This window comes from Rhinolophus ferrumequinum, chromosome 15 (assembly GCF_004115265.2).
Source record: "Rhinolophus ferrumequinum isolate MPI-CBG mRhiFer1 chromosome 15, mRhiFer1_v1.p, whole genome shotgun sequence".
In the NCBI taxonomy this organism is placed as follows: Eukaryota; Metazoa; Chordata; class Mammalia; order Chiroptera; family Rhinolophidae; genus Rhinolophus; species Rhinolophus ferrumequinum.
The window spans coordinates 22,793,808-22,819,901 of NC_046298.1; the positions used below are offsets into that span (position 1 = coordinate 22,793,808).

General features: G+C 38.5%; 1 protein-coding gene and 1 non-coding gene across 2 annotated transcripts in view; one reads left to right on the forward strand and one right to left on the reverse strand.

Annotated features, from left to right (window-relative positions):
• The window catches only part of CFDP1 (craniofacial development protein 1), a 99,336-nt gene that overhangs the window by 26,397 nt on the left and 46,845 nt on the right, over positions 1 to 26,094 (reverse strand). The gene's annotated exons all lie outside the window — the stretch shown is intronic.
• Positions 17,834 to 17,907, forward strand: TRNAT-GGU (transfer RNA threonine (anticodon GGU)). The gene has a single exon. It is a non-coding gene; the product is annotated as a tRNA-Thr (tRNA).

Genomic DNA, 26,094 nt, shown 5'->3' on the forward strand with positions numbered 1-26,094 from the left:
AAGTTAATAAATAATTTCTAAAATTGATAAACTGAGGAATAATAGTATACTAAACCATTAGTTTAAAATATGAACAAGAAAGTACCAGAAGAACTAGCTACAAGAGTTTAAAGTAGTTGGCTCTGGAAAGCAGGATCCAGGACGAGGTCAGGAGACCCCTAGTATACTGTAACTATTCAAAACTATGTATGATTTTGATTTAATAATCAGTCTGGGTTAATAAATCTTAATGTTCCTTACAGCAGACAAAGAAGAGAAAGGGATGTTTCTGAGGATCCATAGTCTGGCCATATTAGGCTCTTGGACTTTCTGATTTTGAATTTGTCTTCTTTGACCTCTGATGCTTTTGTCACTTAACATGTTACTTATTGTTTATTCTTTTAAAAAATTTTTGTTCTCTTGTTTATGCTTTTTTTAAAGAAAGTAGAAAACATTTTTTTTTTTTTAATTTTTATTGCGAAGTATTGGGGAACAGTGTGTTTCTCCAAGGCCCATCAGCTCCAAGTCATTGTCCTTCAACCTAGTTGTGGAGGGTGCAGCTCAGCTCCAAGTCTAGTCGCTCGTGTTCTAACCAAGTGAGCTATCTGGCCGCCCCTCTTATTGTTTATTCTTAATAAAGATTTTCTACACGTACAATCCTTTCCATAACACTGAAGTACCTGAATTGACCTATGTTTGATAGTGTGTTCTGTGGACAGGTCACTTGTTCACTTGTTCTAATACAGTTATTCATTCAACGTCTTACATTCCTCCTATTTGCTAGCAAACATGCTGATGCAGGGGTGCAAAGAAAAAGCAAGCCTTGTTATTATTCTTAGGAAGCTATAGCCCCCTGACAGTACTTGACAAATAATAAGAATGAAATCTTCTGCTTCTCCCTCTAACACCTGTTACAATATTTTTAGTGTTTCTCAGTGTGGTCCCAGAATCCCCTGTGGTTATTAAAAATGCAAACTCCAAGGCCCATCCCTGGCCTCCTGAATCAGTCTCTCTGGGATCAGGGCCCCAGGGTCTGCGCTTTACTTACAGCACACTACGATTTGAGGGCCACAGTTTTAGAGAAAATTCCTGATGTTTCCCACTGAAGCACATTACCACCTAAGTAATTATGGTTTCAAGAGAAACTGAAACATTATGGTTTCAAGAGAAACCGAATGGGCTGCCCAAACATTTGGGCAAGGCTGTGAACTCAATTTGGGTCCAAGTCACTGAGGAGTCACGAGATTAGTTTTCAAAAAAAAAAAAGATGGATGTGTAAATTTAGGATAGAGGTGAGACCAGGATGGGGGTGGGTGGTTTTGTCTTCTCCACCTGGTTCTGAACTCATGAGGAAAAATCATTCAACTTCTATATTGCTATTTCTTCACTGGAAAAGTTGGTGAAACGATCTGTTTCCCAGTGAGTACAATGTTGAAATGATGAAAGCTAAAACATTTTTCAGCACTTAATATAAAAGGTTTTCCAGAATCCTATTTATTTCTCAGGTTTCATCTGCTGTTAATTAGAATATGAAGAGCATAAAACTGTGACACTTGTAAGATGAGAACGCCCCTCATTTTACTAACAGTCAAGCCCCACTGTCCAATCCTCAAGCACGCTGAGGCCAACTAGCACAATTTTGTTATTATTCTGAAGGCTGCCTCTCAGGTAGACAAGCCAGTCCTTACGATGACAAAATGAAGCAAATTCCAACTATTAAAAGTTAGAAACAACACACAGTGGGCCTCACTCACCAGGGCTACTTCAAGGGGCAATGGGACTTATTCCCCAGCTATTCAGGACAGGCCTCTCCTCCTGTAGGTACTGAGGTACTGCTCTTTCTGCTGTGTGTGGGCGCCAAGCACTGATGGCCACACCGCCAACTTGTGGACTTCAATGGTGGCCAAGTACAGCCTGTGGTTTGTCATTATTGGGTCACGTGTACGTGTAACACACACATATACACACACCCCAGGTGTATATTTTGCAAATCTCTTTTGTTCTGTGGCTTGCCTATTCACTTAATGATATCTTTTGATGAGCACAAGAAGAGTTATCTGTATAGTTATTAGTTCAACATAAAAGGGAAAAAAGTAGTAATGTTACAGATTTAAAGAAACGACCAGGATTTCTTCTTTAAACTATTTGCTTTTAGAAGCCAACTGTGTTTCTTCGTGAATGTGGAACCATTGTCTAAGGGCAAGCTAAAGTTTGTAATGACAAAAATCATTGATGGCTGCCCCTTCAGATACATGCTGTGCTGCAGAGCCAAGGTAAATCACAGGACTGGCTAAAGGACATGCCTCTGTCAAATGAGAATTAAGAGAGGAAAGCCTTCAAATGTCACTGAGATTGTCATCACACCAGAAAAGTTTTCGTTTTTGTTTTAAATAGGGGAAGGAAAGTTACAAAGGCAATAAAAGGAAGTCTTTAAAGCCTTCCATACCGCATTCTGGTTATTAATACAGCCCTTTCCTTCTTTCGCTCTCTCCACAAGCTGATTAAAAAATAAGGAAGGAAGTTATGGTGGTTAGAGCAAGGCACTAAAATGATACAACTTCTGGGCTGCACTCCTAATTTATCTGCTGTGTGGGCTGTCACCACCCTGGATAAATGACTCCTTCACATTTTCTACTTCAGTGACTGAGACACAGAGAGACCAGTCTAACTCTGAGATGCTGTGAGCATTATTAATCATTAATGCTCTGCAAGAGCCTCTGTGGAACAGAGGTACTGCAGTATTAGTTACTCAGGATCATTCGGAAAGGCCAACTATTGTTGCCACCCCCTACTCTCCCCCCACCCACGACTCGCCCGACTCACTGCAGCTGTGGGAAGCTCTGTGTTTTTTCCTCCTGTAATCATCAAAACAAGATCCTTTAAAACAACAGAATCAGGTGAAAAGGAACAGGCAAGGATAATGATAAGGATAAAGTGTTGTAGCAATCCCCCCACCCAGACAACTCTGCCAGCCTGAAATGCTCTAGAGAACACCTGCACTTCCCTGGGAGGTATGCCCCACATAGAGGCAGCCAGCCAGCAGACCTCGCTCACTCATGTAGCAAAGCCGAGCACCAGCCGGAGGAGGTGCAATGGGCAGAGGAGGTCTCCATTAGAATAAAGGAGGGAGGAGGAGAAAAGGTCATGTAAGGTACAGGAAGAAGTCTCTTGCCTCACCTTTACTACTCATGTTAAACTCTGTCAAAACAAGGCTGAAAAAGAAACAAAGGTGGAACACTCCCAGCACAACCTAATCCCCATAAAAAACTGGAGACAATGAAAAACACCTATTCAGCAGGTCAATTGATAAGCTAAGGAAATGCATGCAGAGGCTGAGAAAGGCTCAGGCACCCCTAAAATTAGTCTCCCAGAGGGTACAGTTCATGGACTTATAATTCCGCCATCTTTCTAGAGCCAGCCACCTATTGTGTGTTGGCTTCATCATTTAATAAGAATGGTAACCCAACTCCTGGTTAGGTTTCAACCACCAGTCTCTTGACGGTTGAGCGATTAGAACCTGAAGTATGTATTTGCCAGAAGTCTTGCCAGTGACTCTGCTTTTGGGTGGAGGTGGTGGTGGTGGAGGAGGGGACTCAAACCTTTATTTGGTTTATGTATATGGTCAAAATTCAAAACGATCAAAAAGGGATCCAGTGAAAACTAACGACTACCAGTCTCCCAGCTACCAGTTCTTTTTCTCGGAGGCAACCACTGTTACCATTCCAGGGGTGTTCTTTGTATATGCGACCACTGAGAATTCACAGACCACCCTCTCCAGTAGCTGATGCCCTAGCATTGTAGGTGGAGCCTAATTCCTACGTGATCACTGATGACAAAATCTCCATATATTTACTTTCTATCTGAGTCTGGAAATAAAGCTCTGCAAATCAGATTTTTAAAATGTTTTCTTCCTGCCAGAGCTATTTCATGCATATCCATTTCAAACAATGTATATTTGTATATATTCCCTCCCCCTCCTTAACATAAATAGTTGTATGCCCTCTACACTATTCGGCTCCTTGCTTTTTCATTATTTATGTATTTCAGAGATCATTACCTATCATCAGTCCATAAAGCAAATTGTCATTCTTTCCAAGCTGCATGTTATTTTAAGAAACCATAATTTTTCTGGCAGTCGCTATTGATGGACTGTCAATGGCAGTATTTTGCCACTACAAACATGGAGAGCCACACCCTGTCAAAGCTCTGTCACCAAACTTTGGGATCTCTGCCAATCTGGTGAAAAACAGCATCTCCTTACCATTTAAATTTGTGTTTCTCTTTTTATTAGCAAAACTCAGCTTCTAACGTGTAAGGGCCATTTGTATTTTCTCTCTGGTGAACTTTAAAAACTGGGCAGTAGATATGTTAAAGATGAGCATCTGGAGACTTGGACTTCTGGTGACAAGCATGGTGGATGTTAGAGCACATGTGACTGAGGACATCTGGGTAGCTGCTTTGCCTGTGTGTACAGATGTCATTGCTGTGATGTGCACGTGGCTGCTCAAATTCCAGATTATAGACTGAATGCATTTCCTGATGTCCACCCCCATCCCATCAATGCTGCTTTTGTTTCCTTTTTCATTTTTCTGGACATCCCTCTGGTAATTCTATAAAATAAGGATCATGAGTGAGAAACTGAGTTCTTGCACACCTGAAAAATGTCTTCATTTGCCATCCACCAGAGGGATAGCTTCCCTGGGTATGGACTCCTTCCTAGGCTCTACATTATTTTCTCTCAGAACTATAAATATGTTGCTTCATTGTCTTTGTGTATCCAGTGTTGCCACTGATGCCAAACTGCTTCTTGCTTCTTTGTAGGCTGGATTGTTTTCTCTCTGGAAGCTTTCAGGATTTTTCCTTATCCTTACTGTCCTGAGACTTCCATTGTAAGTGTACAAAGTGAGTCTTCTTAAATTGATAAATTCGTGGTGGGCCCTTTCATGCTAAGGATTCTCACTTTTCTTCTGTTTGGGAAAGTTTCTTCCCCTCTCCATCTTCTCTCTTTTCTTCTTCCAGAACTTATCCCGGATGAACCCAGTAACTTCTGAAATGACCCCCTTTATTGTATTCATTTTTTGGTCACCCTTTCTATTAGTTTATATTCTAGGAAAATTCTTTGGCCCGTGCCTCTTGCTCACTAATTCCCTTTAGTTGTATCCATTATACTGTGCAGCCCCTTTAACAAGATTCTAGCTAACAATCATGTTTCATTTTCAAGAATGAAATAAAATTCATTCTTTTCCCATAATAGTCTGTTCTTGTTTCATGAATGCAATATTCTCTTTTTATTCCTGTCAGGGTATAAATACACTTCCCTTACTGTCTCCTTCTTTGTTTACTTGGATCCTCCGATGTTAGCTTTTCAATTTCTTGAGCTCGGAACTTCTTTTATGACACTGGTTTTCCTCAGATGTTTGGTGACTCTGAGTTATGTGCTTGCTCATCATGTTTTTAGATCTCCAGTGTGTGAATGCTCCATCTAGTGACCACAGCCATGTCCAGTAATTATAGGGGAGCAGTGGAACATGCAGGGCTTTTGGATTCCAGTTTCTACCTTTAATATCATTCCATCTGCCTTCTCTCCTTCAGGAATTCCTCAAATTTCTAGGCTACCCAGGACATTTCCTTTATTTCAGCATTGTTAAAGACATATATATTTCTGATATATTTAGGGATTTGGGGTACAGGTGTAGTTGGCATGTATTCAATTTACTATCTTGAGCCATCTTAGCAGTGGCCATTTAGCACTGACCAGGTAGAGAATATTCTAAATATAAACCACTAATGCCTTATAGTAGAAGACAAAGATTCCTCAAAAGTCTCCAAATGGCATATATGAAGAAGGCATTCCTTAAGATGATGGATCTATTTTCTTTCTTTTGCCTATCAAATAAACAAAGCTTCCTGGCACTGTTTATGATTTTCCAGGTACTGCTTTTGGGATGACTCAATTGGACAGACTCTTCTGGTTAATGAAATAATAATGACAAGTTAATAAACAAGCTCTTTGGTTTTCTAAACCAAATGTAATACCAGCTTTATGAGTATGGTTGCCATGAATCAGCTCATTGGAATCTACCTGACTGATAAAATCACATTTCTAGAATTGCAAAGCTGAGACACAACCCTGTAACAGAGGTATGTATGTGCAACAACCCTGGGGCCCCCTTCAAATCATGGAACATCACCAACAATCAATCACTAAAAGAAAAAATAATTTCTGGTTCTCAAAGATAACCCAATTTAAAGGAAACTCTTCTTTCTCTAATAAGCTGACTAGAGATAGGATCTGCCTCCTCTAATAAATGCTAGGTTAATAACATTTACTTAACAGGAGTATAAATTTATTTTCTTTGTCCTACATTTAAATGTTTACATAAAACATTAGTTTATTTATTACATAAAACTTATGTTGCTCAACTGAAAGTAGTTTCTGGTCAGAGTAACAGACGGGGAAATCCTTCAATAAAATGTCATTGCCTTGAGGTGAAAGGCAACATAAATATAAGACCAGGTTCTGCAGTAAGAGGAAAATATTTTTTTGGAATGAAACTTCTGCCTGCAAGTGAAGTTAATGTTCAAATTAAAAAGAAAAAGAAAAGAAATAGAAGCCCCTTGGTAGACTCTCCACTTCTCTGCTTGGAAGAAGGTTCTTTTCTCCTTTTCTGCTTCTCATTTGCGAAGTAAGAAAGAGTTAACTCATAAATTAAAAGAATGTTGTTCCAGCTCCACAGAAAGCTTTTAAGGATAGGGTCAATGCAAGACCAGATTCTTCATTAACTCGTTAACAAGACAGGTCACTTTGGCCTCAGGGTTCATTTATCAGCAGGAAAACCTCAGCTGGCAATGGCTGGTTATTTCCTGTACATCTCAAAATCCAGAATGGAGAAGGAGACTCCATTGTGAGTCTGTTTCCGGACTTGGAAGGAAAGAAAATATTTTCACGATGACTATTCTTTTCTCAGGCTGGTGTCACATTTGGCCCAAAGGCACAATGGGCAAGCAAGGGGCTTCTACTCCCAGAGCACTTTCTAATGCTGTTTTTCCCCCAGTTAGCTATATTCTAATGATGCTATGTGTAACCTCATTGGGTTTTACTGACAAGGCACTAGTTCTTCAATGCATTTTTATGTAAACGTTAATAGCTATAAATTAGGCAAGTTTCAGCAGTAATTGCCTGCCTATCTACCTGCACCACATACCATCAGCTACAATTCTCCTTGATGACTGCTGTTCTTCTTGACTGTGACCTACTGTTCTCAGTCCAAAATGGTATCCAAAGCTATTAATAACTCTATGGAAACCGAACTGGTTTTGCTATAATGTTCAGAAAGACTTTCTTTTGTAATGCTGAGCCTGGCACCTACCTTGAGGAAGAAAACCATGAAACATCAAGCAATCATCCCACTGTCAAAAGAAGACTGGTAGTTTCTCTCCAAAATAAGTGGCTGGATTAACAGAGAGCTTAAAGCAAAAACCCCAAAACAAAACCTCTTAGCAGGGGAATTAAAAGCAGAGCTCCTATGTATTTGGCATTGCTCTGGCAATTAAGCCTTAGGAAAGCGTCTCTGGCCTCACTGCAAATAGCAGAAGGTTTCAGCAGGGTATACGGAAAAAAAAAGAAAAAGAAAAGAAAAAAGACCTGATTTGCCAGTCTCCTCTTCCAGCCCTGAATGAGCAATGCTCACACACCTTCCACAGCTCCAAGAAAAGGCAGCCACAGCATTTCTAGAGGAGGCAAAGCTGCTGTGTTGCCTTTCTACCTCTTGCTTTTGCATATGCCTCCCTTCCAAAGGCTCCCGTTTGTGCTCAGTTGATTGCTTGTCTCAAGCAGCCAGCTCAGGAGGCAGTGTGGTGCACCTGAAAAGACCTACTGGAGGAATCAAAAGGCCTCTCGGTCTTTTGACTGCCTGGTCCTTAGCCTCTCTGAGCTCTCTTTCCCATAGTCTCTTTCATTCTAAAACTCATGGCATTTTCCTAATTCATAATATTTGTATAGTACACACATTCCAAGCTAAACATTTCAAATACGCACCCCAGGTGCCTGAATATCACATGTTACACCAAGAACAGTTGTAGTTGTAGCACCCTGCCACAAAATCCACTGCCAGGTCCAATCTGTGATCTGCTATGCGAGGCGTTTTACAATCCTCTGTTGACAGCAGAGTTTACTTTTTACTATAAGATGTAGGGAACAGTGGTACTTTCTAGCAGTGTTGGGAAAATAATCTAGGATTTATTGTTTTAAAAACCTGCTACTCACTACAGTCACAAAGCCATGTTCGTGCTTCTATTTTCACTGGTATCCTTATCCACTCTCCAGGAAGAAAAAGTCAGTACAACAGGAACTTATGTGTACAAAACTCTGCTATGGCTCTGCCTCATAATAGCTTTGGCAAAAGAAGAGAGTTTTCTTTACTAGCTGACTCATTAACAGAAAGACCGTAAAAGTTTGTTTAATTAGAACAAGAGAGGGAGGTAGTAAGAAGGTCATTGCTGGCTCATCACTTCCCATCCCCAGCCGTTGCCCACGCCAGTTCCAGGTCTGACCAAATCCTGTACATTAGCATGCCCGCTCCCTGTCTGCACACAGAACAATAGGCAACCTTTCTGTAGGCTCTTACTTGGGAGAAGGATAAAAACTTATTTTGAGGTTAGGCGGCTGGGTTAAGAGTCAGGAACCCTCCTCATCTTATCTTGACTTTGGGAGAAAACTTAGATTAGTGATTCTCAATCATGGGTGATTTTGCACCCATGGAACATTTGGCAATGTCTGGAGACATTTTCAGTTGTCACAACTTGAGGAGGGGAGAACAGGTATGACTGGCAACTAGTGGTAGAAGCTAGGGATGCTGCTAAACATCCTGTAATGCACAGGATGTATGTAACGTGCAGTTCTCCACAACAAAGAACTATTCGACCCAAATGGCAGGGGTGCAGAGGTTGAGAAGCCCTGCCCTAGGTGAAATGGCATTCCTTCTATCCAATGGGAGCAACTCTGCAGAGCTGCTGCGATGAGGACAGCAGTCTCCCTGATACAGCAGTCTGAGCTCCTTGGAAGTTCAGGTCCATCAGCAAACACAGCCTGTCAGTCCCAACTTCTGGTTGTTTTGGGGGAAGATAAAGACTGATTGGCTTGGTCCATGGGAAAATGGAAAAAGTCTCTGGGCTAAATGAAAAGACTTTACTGCATAATATTAAAGATTTCTATATACCATTCAGCAACAAGCCTTTCATATTTGAGCTGGTTAGAGAACAAAATGTTGGCAGCACTAGATGCCCAGTTTCCTCTGCATGCACATGTGCTTCTCTCTTGTATCAGAGTTCCTTTGTGGGGGATTCCACCTCTGAGCAGCCCTCAGGTGGCCTGGGAACAGTCTGGCTATGGTTCCCTGACACTACTGTGTTGACTCTATTTTTCTCTCCAGTAAAAAAGGTGCTGGTCTACATCATGTATATGAGAAACAAACACGAATGGAACTGTTCCAAGATGGAGAGGAATTTTAGAGAAAATAGATGTATATGACTGAATAGGGGCAATTCTCACAGTCTTTAGGGGAGTACATGGTCCCAGAAGCTTGGAAGGGAGTTTATGACTTCATCACTAGCTCAATTTTAAAATCTTCCACATAGAAACTAAGCAATAAGCTTTGGAATTGCCTTAGCTAGCACACTAGAACTCTCAAAGCTGAACGTGATCAATATCCTAATACTGACTAACCCAACTCTCTTTCCTGTCATACCACTGTAAACCAGTTAATCAATGCAAGAGCAGCTCATGGAAGGTTGATTTCCTAAGGAGGCAAAGAAAAGAGAATGATTTGGTAGTTGAGTAGACTGGGCAACAGATGAGTATGAAACATTTTATGCAAAAAAATTTAAAGGCATTTGTTTAATTATGAGGACATTTTAAGACTCTCATAAGAAAGTTTTCCCCTTACCCCCAAATTAAAGCAGCATGAACAATTTTAAAGCTCTTATTTAGTATTTAGTGTAATTATGGCAGGACAATGGCTGTAATAAACCATAGTGACTTAAAACCCAATGGACCAATTGCTTGGCTGTTGGATGAAGCTAACTAATCTCTGGCAGTAGTGCACTAATTCTAAAACTAATGAAAAGCTTGCCCTGCCAGCAAATATAAGGCTTTGGGGGCGTATGTATGTTTTTCATTGCTCTACACAAATATAAAAAGGAATGAGGATGATGATCGCATAACAATGTGAATGTTCTAAATACTATTGAATTGTATGCATTAAAATGGTTAGTTTTATATGTGAATTTTACTTCAATAAGAAAACAAAGGAATCAGGAGATAAACGACTATAATTGCTGTAGAAAACAAAATCCTGGGAAGTATGCCTATTACAAAAATACCTATAAAATAATGGTATAATTCAAGAACAACCAACCATATTACAGCTCATGTTCAGATGTTTTATAGTAGACATGTATTCATATGAGAAGAAAAGCAAAAAAGGAAAGCTGAATGAAAGACTACTCAAAATAAAATTTTAGAATGAATATAATAATCCTTAAGAAGAGTCCAGAGGCAACATGGTTTAGAAAGACTATCCCAAAACCTGAGAGAGAGTTTGGTAACAGGAGATCAAAATCGTTTGTTCCTATTGTGATTCGTTTGAGGTAGATCAATGAGGAAGACTGAATATAAGAAATGCAATTGAGTGAAATTTAAAATCTTGGGAAATGTTGATCTGTTCAAGACACATACTATTTGGTCCTAAGCTGGTGTCCAGCTGCCACAAGACCTGGTCAAGTAATCAGTGACTACACTGAGGCTGCACAAGGGAATAATCAAGGTCATCTTGAGATGAGGTCTGGAGGCTTCCAGGTCTCCACCCAAGAAGAAATCGGAATGTCCGTAAGGAGAAAATAACAGATTGGATGACAGTGTGAGCAACACTGAGCAATGGCTCAAATGTAAATGTTCAATGTTCACAATACATCTCCCAGGAGGACTCACACTGCTTAAATTTCACAGGGCACACAGTGCTTACTAGTACCAATCTAGTGTTAATAACAGAAAGGTGGTGAGATCATGTCCTGGATTCCGACACAAAAGATCCCGGCGAAATGTAAATGAAGTAGCCCAAGGACCAGGAATGCTAATTTGCCAAAGTTCTCTGGGAGTAAATGCTCTACCACACAGAGTTCCAGATGGACAGATAAGAAGAAGGAAGCCAAGAATAAACTACTACATGTCTAGATATTCTACAATGTGCACTTTGATTTTCCAAGATAGTTCTAAAAACTTCCACTCAAAAAAAAGTCAACACTTCCCGCGAAAGATTTTGTATGCCATCCAAACTCTGGAAATCACCCTGCTCCATTCCTCTCCTCTGAGGCAGTATTTTGCTGCCTAATAAAGACTTGAAAATCTTGTCAGTCATCAGGACTTCCCCACCCCACCCCCGAAAAGTGATTTAGCTTTCTGGGAAAATGGAGATGGTCTCATCTATCCTTCCCATGTAACAGGAAGTAATTGGTGCCACAACAGTTGGTGTATTCTGGGAACTCAAGTTCACTAACAAGTGTCAATATTCCTCTTATTAATATCAATAGAACACTAATCCAAAGTGACCTGAGAAAAACTGAAAAACAAAGCAATAAAAAAAGATCAATTTAAAGGGAAAAAAATACTAACTTTACAGTGGAGAAACCTGGCAGACTCCACCTTAACCAAATGATCAAGCTTAACGTCACCAGTAATTTGTTGATACCCTGTGCAACGAGAAGGGCACATCATCTCGGTGGCAGTCTTTCCAAACATCCATCATCCCAGTCACATCATGAGAAATCATGAGGCAAACTCAAGTGCAGGGACATTCTACAAAATACCTGACCAGTACTCTTTAAAAAGTGTCATGGTCATGAAAAATAAAGACTTAGCAACGGTCACAGATTAAAGGAGACTGTGGAGACATCACAACTAACTGCAAGGTGGAATCTTTGTTTGGATCCTGGTACACAAAAAGGATATTAGTGGGAGAGCTAGTGACATCCAAATAAAATCTGTTGCTCAGTTAAAACTGCAGTAAACTGAAAGTTGTTTTTTCCTTTTTGGTTTACCTTAAATCAAACTTGATTAAGATACTAATTTACTACAAGCTCTTTTTTTTGTATTGAGATATAATTTGTGCATCATAAAACATACTCCTTTAAAGTGTACATTTCAGTGGTTACTAGCATAGTCACAAAGTTGTGGAACCATCACTATTACTTAATTCTAGAACATTTCCATCAGCCCTTCCCCCTGCCAAAACAAACAAACCTCAGTACCCATCAGTAGTCTTTCCCCATTTGTTATCCTCCCTGCCCCTGACAACCATTAATCTACTTTCTGTCTCTACAGATTTGCTTATTCTGGATATTTCCTGTAAATGTAATCATACAATACATGGTATTTTGTGTCGGACTTCTTTCACTTAGCACAAGGTTTTCAAGGTTCATCTATGTTGTAGCGCCAATCAGTATCTCACACATTTTCAAGGCCAAATATTCCATTGTACATTTTATTTATGCATCCATCAATTGATAAACATTTCGATTGTTTCCACCCTTTGGTTAGTATAATTATAAAGATGCCTTAGGGTGGGGCCAACAGACAGCCCCAGGATGGAGCTGGTCACTAGAAACACCAAGTGTTTAGAGGGTTGGAACTTTTAGCCCTGCCTGTTGACCTCTGGAAAGGGAGAGGTTAGAGATTAAGCTCTACAAAAACTCTTGAATAAAAAAATGTGATGAGCTTCTCGGTTAGAAAACACATGGAGGTACTGGGCGACTGGTGCACCTGGAGATGGCATGAAAGCTCTGGGCACACTCTTCCCTCCCAATACGTTGCCCTACTCATCTCTTCCATTGGGCTGTTCCTAAGTTAATCCTTTGTAATAAACTGGTAAACACAGTCAAGTGCTATCCTCTGTTCTGTGAGTCACTCTGGCAAATTATTGAACTTTAGAAAGGGGTCAGGGGAACCCCGGATTTATAGTTAGTTATTTGGACAGAAATGTGGATGATCCAGGACTTGTACTTGGCATCTGAAGTGAGGGGCTGTCTTGTGGGACTGAGCCCTTAAACTGTGGGGTGTACACAAACTCTGGGTAGTGTTAGAATTGAAATGAATTGTTGAACACCCAGTTGGTATCTGGTGAGTCAGAGAATTGGTTGTTGTGTTGGAAAACACTCGGAATGAATGTACATTTTGTTTATCCATTCATCAGTTGATAAACATTGGGTTGTTTCCACTTTTAGGTTACCATGAATAATGCTGTTATGAACATTTGTGTACAAGATTTTGTGTGGACATATGTTTTCAGTTTTCTTGGGTATATACCTAGGAGTGGAACTGTTGGGTCATATGGTAAATCTAACTTTTTGAGAAACTGCCAAGAATCTTTTCCAAAGATGCTATAGCTATACCATGTTACATCCTACCAGCAACATATAAGAGCTTCTTTCAATTTCTCCACATCCTCACCAACACTTGCTATTTCCATCTTTTTTATTATAGCCATTCCCGTGGGTGTGAAGTGGTATCATTGTGCTCTGATTTCCATTTTCCTAATGAATAATTATGTACAAGCGCTTTTTAGATCAAATATTGTTATTTTAGAATTATTGCAGACATATAAACTGGACACAACTTAAGTAAGGATAGCCTTAAATCACAGAAATCCTTACCAGAAGCCAACTCCTCCCCAACACCTCGGCATAAGACTATTAGTGGAGGAATTCTTTATAAAAACAAAAGACTAGAAACAACCCAAATGTATGTCAAAGAAAACTAGCTGAATAAACTCTGGTACAATCATATCACAAAATGTCTTGCTTCTGAAAAAAAATGAATGAGGAAACTCTCTAAGTACTACTATCAAGTGACCTCCAAAATGCATTAAGTGAAAAAAAAAGCAAGGCAGAGAAAACTGTATAGGAGGTCGGATAATTAGTTCGTGAACTTGTGGCAACGATGTTGCCAACTTTTTTTGGTATCAGAGGGATTATGATTTTGAATCAACTGGACAAACAGTTAACCAAGTTTACTATTTGGAAATGCTGAAAAGGCTGCTCGAAAAAGTTAGATGACCTGAACTTTTTGCCAACAATTCATGGCTCTTTGCATCACGACAATGCACCAGCTCACATGGCACTCTCTGTGAGGGAGTTTTTAGCCAGTAAACAAAACTGTATTGAACACCCTCCCTACTCACCTGATCTGGCCCCCAATGACTTCTTTCTTTACCCGAAAATAAAGGAAACATTGAAAGGAAGGCTTTTTGATGACATTCAGGACATCAAGGGTAATACCATGACAGCTCTGATGGCCATTCCAGAAAGAGTTCCAAAATTGCTTTAAAGGGTGGACTAGAGGCTGGTGTCAGTGCACAGCTTCCCAAGGGAACTACTTTGAAGGTGACCATATTGATATTCAGTAATGAGGTATGTGGCACTTTTTCTAGAATGAGTTAGTTCATGAACTTAATTGTCTGACCACGTATAGTATACTACTGTTAATCTAAGTCAGGGGAGATAAATATATCTTTTTTTGTTAATGGAAGGATAAACCATTAAAAAAGATTACTTATGGTATAAAAATAGGTGAAGAGGATAGAGACTGAAGCTAAACTTATTTGAAAATTTGGGTTTTTTTTACAGATTTTGCATTAAGTACAAAGTAAAATTTAAGTAAAAACAAAAACAATCCCTAAAAATTAAATATAAAATAAAACAAACAATAGACTTAATATTTATCTAGTTGTTGGCATTACAAAAACTATTCCAAGTGACTTTAGAACATACTCATTTGACTATACATTTTCAGTGAAATATATATACCCTAAGGTCATAAAGAGAACTGCAAAGACAAAACAAAACAAAAAACCCCAACTTCAACTACGTATTTATACTAATTGCACCTGGTGCTAGTGTCACTACCGTCATTCTGAGACTCTGGTGTATCTACTGTGAAATAAGGCAAATGGGTATTTATGTGACATTCTATAATTCCTGATGGTTGTTCTCAGTTTAAGAAGACAGAAGCTTCAGCTTTAAGATAACCTGAAAGTCCTAAATTTGATTTAGAAGTAGAGTATTGCTTTTAGAAGAAGAAAATAAAAACAAAATTCTTTGCTCTGTGTGCTGAAGTCTTTGGAACAATGACCAACTCAGTAGCAGCTAACACTTCTTTCCCCAGTGTTCTGAAATAATGTTTCCCATTAAAAGGCACTAGGTTAGATAACTGATACCAGGTCTGGGGCAAGAAATATACAAAATGAGCCTGGGATGTTTCGTCATACCTGATAACATGGAAGCTATCAGAGAGTATTAGGGTCATTGTCGAAAGACTTGTGAATTTACTTACAGAAGTACTGACCATATGAAACAATCTGAGAATCAATAAGGATAATGACTACACCAAATTGCAGTAACATCAAATGTTTTAATTCATGAGCTCCTAATAAAAAAATATTAATTTGTTACTACTGGAAGATGTTATGTCAACTCACTTTGAAAATGGGTAAAAAATAAAATCAAGCATTTAGCATTTATCCTGTGTTTTCTACAGGAATTAGGAACTAGACAGATGAGGAGAGGTTGATATTACACAAATATTATAGCTAATAAATAAGGAATGATAGATTTAGATTCCATGTTATAGACTAAATGCTTCTGCCTCCTCCCCCTCCCCAAATTCATGTTGAAACGTAATCCCAATGTGATGGTAGGTGGAGGTGGGGCTTTGGGGAGATGATTAGACCTGAGGGTGGAGCCCTCGAGAATGGGGTTAGAAAGGTTGAAAAAGAAGCCCTAGAGAATTAATTCCCTTGCACTTTCCACCAAGTGAGGACAGTGAGAAGACAGCTGTCCATAAACCAGGAAGCAGGCTCTCACCTGAATCTGACTGTGCCTTTATCTTAGGATTCCTCGCCTCCAGAACTGTAAGAAATAAACTTCTGTTGTTTATAAGCTGCCCAGTCCACGGCAACCTGTTACAGCCTCTTTCTGAGAACAGAAGAGGTTATTTGTAATTGAAGTAGAACGCCTATACCCTCTATTATTACTTTTTATGTTTAAAAGAAGAATTTCCACAGAAAAGACCATAAAAACCCATTCTAAAGAATCTTAACCATACCAATCATGTCTCCAATGAAACAGGTATTTACCTGATACCACTACCATAAAAACTTTTTATTGCAATATAAAAGATTAACAATTTAAATATGTAAGAAAAGTTAAATGTGATCACAACCTTTATAGAACTCCTGTTTCTCAAAGAATATTTAAAGTCCAGACAGAATGAAAGCCCTTCTTTTAGAACATCAACAGGGCAAATGTCCAAAGGGAAAATCATTGCCAATAGTGGGAATGGTAATATGCCCCTTAACATGTCAATGGTCCCTCCTCCATAACCACAACAGACATCAGTAATTAATCATGGCAATTCTTTCCTTCTGAGCCCCCACAGAGCTTCAGAATCCTCACCTGGCGATTTGATAACCACGACCAGTGTTATTAGGTACGAGGAAACCTATTTGCCATCCTTGTTTATGTCTTTTCTTCTTGGCTTCCATCTCCTTGGAAAAGCATCATAATACAGTGGAAGGAGCTCAGGCTTTGGAGTTAGACAAACCCGGGTGTGCATCTGGGTTCTGATTCTTTTTTTGGCAAATAAGCAAACCTACTGAAACTGTTTATCTTTAAAATGGGGATGAAACTATTCACTAGGATTAGAGATAATGCACATTAAACATTCACGGTGAGTGTTCACTAAATAACTATTATCATCATTCTCTCCTGAGGCTTGTTGAAGAAACCCATTACTATAACCACGACCTGAAGGGTGGCAGAAGGTCTGGCCGAGTTGGGGAAAGGAGATACTGGCCCACAAAGAAACTGACCTATTGCCATTAAGATCCACTCCTATGAAGAAGTGACATGTGGAAGCCCTGCAGTGAATTGTGGTGACCTGTGAAGAAAGAGCAGACAAGGATATACACAAGCCACACGGTTCTTTAACTGGGCTAGAGATGACTGCTTCAGATTGATAATTAAGGATAACTTGTTACGGAGTTAGTTGTAGGGGCTATTTCTCTTCCTTACTAGGATTTGAATCCTTTGAGGACAGAGACCTTTTTCTTTCTATCCCCAGCACAACACTTAGCACTTTGCTGAGTGCCATTCACCTAGTGATGGAGGAGGAATCTGAGCTTAGCCAGGTTACACAACAAGACATGGCTAGGGAGGGAGGTGAAGCCCTGGTCAGCCTGGCTCCAAGCGTAAGTGAGGCATTCCCATGTGACTCACTCACATGAGTGAGGCCTACAGATGTGGCGGTCCTGAAAAATTTAAGATATATCTCCAGAGAAGGTGTCTTCATGATAGTATAAAAACATGGCGGCCTCGTTGTGCTATTAGGTCGGACATATGCACTGTGGCATGGAAGATGTTTACATTAGGGGAAGCTGGGTGAAGGGAACACGGCATTCTCTATCTTCGCAATTCATCTATAAATCTAAAATATATTTTCGTAAATGTGGTGGGAAAAGGGACAAAGTGCTATTTAAAAAACTGCTGCCTAAATGCAATGGGGTATTCTGGATTGGATGCTAGAAGAGGAAAAGGCCACTCATAGGAAAACTGGAATAAAGTCTAGAGATTGGTTAACAGTTTTGTCCCATTGTTGAGCTCTTGATTTTGACAAATGTTCCATGGTCATGTAAGATGTTAAAATGCGAGGAAGCTGAAAAGTATATGAAACTCTCTGCATAATTTTAGCAACTTTTCTGAAATAATAATCTATTCAGATCATTCAATATAAAATTATTCTAGGGGTGGCCAGTTAGCTCAGTTGGTTACAGCATGGTGCTGGTAACACCAAGATTGCTGGTTCAATCCCTGCATGGGCCACTATGAGCTCTGGTCTCCTAAAAAAAAAAAAAAAAAAAAAGAAATCTAAAATAAGAACTTTATTTTTATTAAAAAGAACAAAGAAGTAAAAATTAAGTAAAACAAACTTCTATATACCATACTTGTAATAAACATAATTTTATTAAAATGAGGTTATTAATTTATTACATCTTAATTCTTAGTTATCTTTTTAATATTCTATTTTATTATTATTAGTATTCTATTTTACGAAGTGGGAAGTGAGCATAAAGCACTTCTGCTGAGAGTAGTGGTCTCCAGGAAAACATTTATGCAACTGAGTTACAAGCTAAATAATCTGCTTCTCTCAGATAAACTGTGGTAATTCATACGTGGGTACTTGGCAGACATTTTCTCATTTCTGAAAAGTGAACGAAGTAGTCTGTCACTTCAAGGAGAACAACTGACAGTATTTGCTGCCAATAATAAATTTTTAGCTTTAGAACTTTGGAAAACTTGTATATACCACTGTGAGCTGGACAGCTTCCCAGTGCTTAGAGACTTTCTGATGAGACTGGCAGTGATATTAATGTATGCGACTTATTAATTAAATTAGCCAACATCAGTAGATCTGTATAACTCCGTATAACCCATTTTCCAAATGACTAAAGCATGGTGTTACAAATCATGCATATTGGTAAAAAAATTCATTCAAAGTGCAAATGAGACCAAAGATTTTAATGGAATAGTACAAAAAGTTTATTGATAGGGTTTCAGATTCCACATTACAACTAAAATTTAAGAAACTACTACAGTTCATATTTTGATATAGTATAGAGTGATTTCCAAAATTATCTAAAAAGCTATTAAAATGCTCCTTTTTTCAACTACCTATCTATGTGAGGCTGGATTTTCTTCATATAATTCAACCAAACTGAAATATCAAAACAGACTGAATGGAGAAGCAGACATGAGAATCCAGCTATCTTCTAATAAGCCAGACACTAAAGAGAAAAATCACAATACTACTTTCCTTATGATTTTTTTTTGCAAAAGTAGTTACTTACTTACATTATGTTGACATGTAATGGGGTTTATTATTATTAGAAAATGAATTAATAAATATTTTAAATTGTTCTGTTTTGATTTTCTATATGACAGATGAGTTATAACCCACTAGATAATTCTACGGAGTGCAAAGAGGTCCTGAGAACAAAAACTTGAGAAGTGCAGATGTAGGGTAATATGCACACAAATTCTTCTCCAACAGGAAAAAGAAAAATCCAAATTCTTATTAACGGGAAAAATTCACACCACTGGCTCCAAAATAGCAGAACTCTGCAGAAGTTGATATGCTGTGAAGTAGACTAAGTGTTGAAGTTTAGTTAGTCTGTGCACTGATTTTCCCCCCACCCACACTCCTAAAGAGCAAAAATAAGTCAAAACAACAACAAAACCACTACTTCTCATGCCAAACCACGAAGCCAGTCTTTCCTGAGACTCCACGCCGTCACGGCCATCCTAAGCATCACTACCTCCACCTAGTGCTAACCAAGTGGCTCACCTTCTATCAGATTCTCCTACCTTTCATCCAGAGATTAACAGCCGGAAGCAAATTAGGAGACACATTCAGGACCATTAAAAATTAGTTTTGAATTCAGACCAAAAGTATAACAACCTCTGCCCCAGTAGGGGTGTGCTTTACTGTCTACTCGACCAAAGTCAATTTCTCTTGAGTGCCAGTGTTTCCTAAGTACCATCCAAAGTTTTCAATGTTTTGTTTATTGTGCTGTCAGCCCTCATATTTGCATTGCTAATGGACACTTTCAAAGAAAGTTGAACATGATCTGATGAGACAACTAGTTTTCTACTTGGCTGAATCTTGTATACTTTCTACCTTTTCAAACACTGATCTTCCAATAGAGCTTGGTTCTGTTTTGTGACTTACCCACACATACCTCTTAGCACATGAAATAAAAGATGGCTTCTGGAAGGAGGTCCTTTCAGAAAGTAAACACAAGGGTCCTTATACTCATACTACCAAAGAGCTTTATCTCATAGACCTGGGGACTTTCAGGTTGAAGGCAGGAAAGGGCTGGAGGTGTTTCTAAAGAGAAGAATACATCTAATTAGTCTCAGCCCCTGACTGGGTGTTGAGTCAGATGGCTGAGGAATAACTAAAGTTCCTTGAAGCCAAAGTTGTGGGATAAACTTTAAATCCTGGCAGAGATGAATAAGAAGCCCTGGGGGAAATAGAGCTGAAAATTTTCTATGGTACCGGCAGATAAAGAAAACATAAACCATTTTTCTTATAAGACCAATTTACACATGTAGAATTATACATTAACTGTATCAGTAACATGAGCAGATTATGTTGTGTGTAAGTGGGATCTATGTAACTCTTATCAGTCACCAAGGTGTCACCAAGGCCTCAAGGCTACTGGATTACCCTATTAAGATTTAAGTAAAATCAGTTCAATCTGTAACATGCACCCCACCCAATTTCTTCTGGATATTCTTAGGGTATTTATTAGCTGCTTCTAACTTCAATTTTTTTGGTTGTGTCGAATAATCTCTGCTCTGTCATTCATTTTTAGCACACACACAGTCTATACACACAATGTTCTATATGTGGATACCAACCCAATTCTGTCACCAGTGCAAAGCTGTATGCCCTATCAGACTGTTACAGGATGGGGATGGGGGAGAGCAGGGTATTGGCAACCCAGCACAGTAAGTAACAGTGGAATAGAGAATTAGTCATCTGTCTTTTGGGGAATCCCTGGGAACTTCTCACCAGCTATCTCTTTCCCTGAAAGTCCTAGAATGATCAACAACTCTCTGAAATTTTATGTCAAATTTATGTACGTGCATATTTGTAATTTTTCTAGGAGGTAGGTCCATAATTTTCATCAGACTTTAAAAGGCCTCAAGATCCAAGAAAAGTTAAGACCAAGAAAAGTTTATATTCAGGTGAACATCAAAGTTCACTCTAATAGTAGACCAAATTATTGTCTCCCCACTAGATATCAGTAATGGGGAGATGCAAATTAAAATTATAGAATATATCATTTTATACCCATGAGACTGGCAACACTGAAGTCTGCAAATACCAACGTCTGGAGCAATAGGAACTCTCATTTGCTGCTAGACTGGTTCAACCACTTTGAAAAATAAATCGACATAATCTTTTTAGGTTAACATTGAAACATATTCTAGATTCAGTAAATTCATTCTTAGAGTAGTCTTTCAAATTGCTGGTTCAATTTAGTGGGTCATAACCAGTATTTATTTTACTTAAAGAGATGGAATAGAATGTTATATTTTTACCTTATTGCATCTATTACATTTTACTTTCTTATGCATAAGTATAGTAAAAGTTTTGTTTCAGTTTTGTGTGTAGGTTAGAGAGTGTGTGTGTGTATGCACGCGTGTGCGCGCATATTTGGGTTACAATGAAAATCTATTTCTTACTGTGGGGTCATAATTAAAAACATTTCCCAAAACAATGACCTGGAGAAACCCCTACACATGTGCGCAAGGAAACATGCATAAGAATGTTCACAGCAATATTTTTCCAATAGCAAAAAACTGAAAACAATACAGGAAAATGCAAAATTTGTGACATACTCACACTATGGAATATAATAAAGCAGTGAATACGAATGAATTAAAGCTACTGCATCAATATGGATCTCAAAGAAAGGTTACATGAAAAAGTTGAAGAAAAATATATACTGTAAGACAGCATTATTTCAAGTTCAAAAACAAGCAAAACTAAATAATTATTTAAGGGTACTCATATAAATGCTTTAAAAAAACTAAAGAAAAGTAAGAGAATGATAAAAACAAAAATTAAGATGGTGGTTACCTCTTTGAGATTGAAATGGGATGTAATACAAAAGGATACCCTGGGAATTTCTGAAGTTTAGTAGTGTGTTTTTTCTTAAACTGGGTAGCAAGTATATGGGTATTTGTTTTGTTTGTATTTCTTATACACGCATATACATTACATATATGTTTTTTGTATGCAGGAAATATAACGAATAGAAAACAAAGCTCTGTCACTAAAATTAGTTTTACAGCAACAGCAGTACTTTTGGTCACTACTACTTCAAGAGCTTCCTTGAGCCCAGATTTGATCTCTAATATCACATTCCACTAAAAGAAACCAGGACTCCTTGGCTGGCAGATTATTCCATATCTTGGGGCAAGAAAACAATCAAGAGTGTTCTGGTATTTTCTATCACTGCCAAAAGGCAAGAACACTTTTAAGCCTGTCAGAATAATGCAGAAAGGACAAAGGAGTCAGCTTAAGACAATGCTGTTAGATAACAACAATTTGAGCATCAGAAAGAAAACTACTGTTAACTGAAACAAATTAATTTTGTAAAAATAATTCAGCATCACGAATTGATGTTCCGAGGGTCTAAAATGGGTTTTTGTTCTGGAAAGGAACAGTTGCCCTCTTCCTCCATCTCAGTAACACCCAAAAGGGGCACAAAATAAAGACAAAAACAACAGATATGACCACAACCTCTCTGTAGCTGAGTTAAACCCCCCTTTCTATTAGGTTGGTGCAAAAGTAATTGCGGTTTAAAAGGTTAAAAATAACAGCAAAAACCACAATTACTTTTGCACCAACCTAATAGTTTTCTATTAACTGGGAAAAGTAAAGATACTAGAAATTAGCTACTAGTTTACCCCCAAACCAAACAGTAATAAGTTTTATAATGATTATACTTATAATACATTTTATTTGTTATGTTGTTTAAACTGTTTACAAGAATAAGCTACACTACATTTAGTGTTTAATATGTAACCATTAATTTTCAACAGACAAATTAAATTGACTATTAAACAACCCAAAGAAATGTTACAAGTAAGATGTTAAAAAGTTGTACATAAGATTTCTTCCTTTTTTTAAGGCAATAGTTGACTTCCACATGGTCTCTATCCAACCTCTCGAGTACTAAGATGTGTTTTTGGCTATTTTTTCAAACATACCACCTATTCCCCAATTTTCTTCCTATAACCATTCATTAATTCAACAATTATCTATTGGGTGCCTACTTTTAACATAAACTATTCTAGGTGCTGCTGATATTGAGGTAAGTTAAAACAGACTGGGTTCTCCACTGCCTTGGGGCTTATGAACTCATTATATAAACATGGCCCTGGGCACACTGATAATACCCAACAACTACCCAGTAACAAGAACTTTCATTGGAGAAATTCCGGGTTTAAGTCATAGATTCAGGTTTCCATAAATACCTCCCAGAATGACACTGCTTTCAGGGTTACAGAGTTTGCTGCTTTGAAATAAGAGGAGGTCCAGCAGAAACTGTAAGTCTCATCTCAAAACAGAATGCTAGGTCAGATACTACAAAAACTTAGAAAGGGATAATGATTGAAAAGCTCAGAGAATGAAAAAACTTTCACAATACACAATAGAACCACCAAGGCACCTGTCGCCTCCACGGCTATACTATAGAAAATAACTCCGAACACATGGACATGTTCTCTACTTGTGCAGTTTCTTTCTGAATTTCCTATGTCTGTTTCCTCTATGGTTTCCTTGTATTTATTTTCAGAACCTTTGTTAGTTCTTTGTTCTCTTCCTTCTCCTATTCCGCAGCCTGAGGCTTTGGAATAGGTTGGAAGTGGGCCTAAAAAAAACAAGCACAAGTGCCTGTCTTGACCAATAATTCCCATACCTACAGGAAGTTATTTGTATAAGATGAAAAAACTCAGAAAAGCCCAAGTATTCAATGAAGTTATTCTTTTCCAGAAGAGGTGCTTTAGCTGCCATCAAACACCTGCTAGTTCTTACAGTGTATGATCTATACAAATTAGGTGGCGGCAGTCACATGGGACAGAGTACTGGCTCACTACTATCTTCTCCTGTTTCCATTTGTCTGCTCTACAGGATTCAAGGCAAAAATTGTCTTCAAACCAAAAATCAAGGCTCCGTAGAGCCCAATGGTTTTGCCTATAATTTATGGTGCAACATCCCACTTTGGGTGGAGAGGCCAGGCCAGGCTGCAGTTCTAGGAGTGCTGCTGATTCCAACAGTTTGCTGAAAAGACCAGTAAAGTGGAAATTAAAGTAGAGCACAACGCTCTTTTGAAGGATCAACCTCCTGTCTTTTTTCTAGGCAAGGCAGTGCTGTTTTGGATTTTCCTGGACAGTCCCAACTTTCTAATTTTACTCCTTAATGTATGACTACGTTTGACTTTAGCTCAAAAAAAAAAAAAAAAAAGTAGCACAATAATGAGGCCAATCTCAGTCTACTACACAAGCTGTGAGCTGAGGAACCTTCCAGAAGAGTTCTCTCTGCTTTTCATTCCTACATTTATAAGCAACCCTAAGTTCTGTTTATATGAGGGAAAAGAATTACTTTACTATAAAACTCTAGTTCACTGTGGGCTCTCCTACTAATGACCATAAACATTCTGCTCCATAGGGTTTGTTTCATAAAACTTTAAAACTTTAAAAAAGAAGACTTTAATTCTTCTTTTAAACAATGATATTACATAGAACCGGAGGCAAGGGCAGGAGGTCACTGAGTGGACCTCAACGGCTGCAGCAAGAGCTCTAGCTGAGGTTTCGTTACTATGGCAGTGGCGATGGATGGAAGGTCTTATAGCTGTGTAAGACTGCTGGCTCTGAAATCCAGCCGCTTGCCTGATGACCCAGCAATGAATGAGCTGAGAAAACTAAAAGAACCACCACAAGGAAACAGATGAAAATATTTGGCCAACTTCATCCAGGCACAAAGAAGTGTTTGGTGTAATACTCTTTACTCTGGTACTCTAGAGTCAGGTTTGAAACAAAGCCAAATGAGGTCTTTTTTTTTTTTTTTTAACTTTTATTTATTTAAGTGTGTTTTTCCAGGACCCATCAGCTCCAAGTCAAGTAGTTGTTTCAATCTAGTTGTGGAGGGCACAGCTCACAATGGCCCATGTGGGGATCTAACCGGCAACCTTGTTGTTAAGAGCACTGAGCTACCCGGCAGCCCCAAATGAGGTCTTTTTAAAATGGTTATTTTATTTAGAGAAAACCGTAACAAATCAAAGAATGAGACAGACAAGGAAATCTTTTTAGCAAAAAAAAAAAAAAAGCAAAATGATTTCATGTATGAAAGTCTGAGCACAAAAGGGGCACAATTTGTGCCCCTGTTTTGTGACACTCGCCTTCTAAAACACTTACTAATACTTACTGCTTATCTAGTGGCACAGTCTATGTGGAACTAGAACAAATACAGGAAACTTTTTACCCACATGAAAATGGTGTTTGGGCAGGGTATCTGTCTTCTGGCAACTGTCCAGAACTGCTCAGCATTGACAAATAGGAAATTGACATGAGTTCCCCAAAGATCCTCATCCGTTCAATATTTAATAAATATTTACTGATAAACTATTATGAACCGAGGACTAGACAGAATAATGAACTAAAAGGCTTGCTTCTTTTAGCCTGTATGCCTTCAGGAAGCTAACAGGGAGAAGAGAAATGAAAAAATAAAATGTACATGAAAATCAATGTCATTATAGACTGAGCTTAGGTGATATGAAAGACAAGGGGCTACGACAAATGACAGTGGGCACCAAATTTAGATTGGAGAGGTGTCTCCTGAGGCTCTTCTCCCCTCTAAACAAGTATCTAAAATAATTTTTGGAAGTCTATTACTTTAAACATCTTTTTGCCAGAAGGAAGATAAGAGTTTTATTTAATAATTCAACTTTTAAAAATGGTAATTAATGTACAAGCACAAAATTCAAAAGGTATCAGAAAATAAACCTCCCTTCTCCTATCCCGTCTTCCAGCTACCAAATCCCCTCTCCCTGGAGACAAATACTATTATTAATTGCTTGAATATATTTCCAGAGATACACTAAAGCTGCAGTTCTCAAAGTGTGGTCCAGGGATTCCCTGAGATCTCTTCAGGCAGTCAAAAAGGTTAAAACTATTTCCATGAAAACACTAAGACATTATTTATTTGCCTTTTCTCTCTCATTCTCTCGCAAGTGTACAGTGGAACTCTCCAGAGGCTACCATGATAGGTGATAGCATCATCGCTCTGATGGCTGGTGGAATGTGTGAGGCAGGTATGAGAATCCAGCTATCTTCTATTACGACAGATCTTAAAGAAATTTGTAAAAATGTAAAACAATGCCACTCTTCTCAGTAAATTCTTTGTTTTGGAAAATATACTTATTTTTCATAAAA